The sequence below is a fragment of the Octopus bimaculoides genome, chromosome 12 (assembly GCF_001194135.2).
Source record: "Octopus bimaculoides isolate UCB-OBI-ISO-001 chromosome 12, ASM119413v2, whole genome shotgun sequence".
In the NCBI taxonomy this organism is placed as follows: Eukaryota; Metazoa; Mollusca; class Cephalopoda; order Octopoda; family Octopodidae; genus Octopus; species Octopus bimaculoides.
Genome location: NC_068992.1, coordinates 17,456,420 through 17,457,200, shown reverse-complemented (window position 1 = coordinate 17,457,200; position 781 = coordinate 17,456,420).

Here is a 781-nt window from a genome sequence, read left to right as displayed (position 1 = left end):
CAAAGAATAAGTCCAGGGGTCGATTTGCTTGACTAAAGGCGGTGCTCCAGCATGGCCACAGTCAAATGACTGAAACAAGTAAAAGAATAAAAGAATACATCTCTTTTGTTAAACTAATCTGATGAGACATTTACAAAATACAAGCTGAACGAGTATATACACAAACTGTGTATATTTAACAAGATACATGATGTGTATAGATAAGGACAGCTACATAAAGAAGTGCCAAGCTCTAATTGTGGTGGGTACCTGTGGAAGGGGTCGATCCAGGAAGATGTGGGATGAAATGGTGAGAAAGGATCTTTGGATGCTGGGTCTCACTGAGGAAATAACAAAGGACTAGGAGATGTGGCCATTTGCTGTATTTGATAAGACATGTTAAGCTAAGTAAAATCGCTGTCTTCCACACATACAGGCTTGGCCTTTCAGATGCTGGTGCCACTTAAAAAGCATCCATGCCGGTGCTGTGTTAACGCATCTGTGCCAGTGGCATATAAAAAGTACCAAGCACAGCACACTCTGTTAAGTGGTCGGTGTTAAGAAGGGTATCCAGCCATAGAAACCATGCCTCAAGAGACAGCTGGAGTCTGGACAGCTCCCGGATCTATTTTAAAACGGGGGCCAGAGTGACTAGAATAACTACAATGTTGAAACAGAGTCTCAAAAACAGTAGGATTCCTGAATAAATGCTTTGGATCTATTTTAAAATGGGGGCCACATTTTTCATTAATGTTTTACGTAGTGTTTTTGGTACGGAAAGACTTTCAAACTTCGTATACTT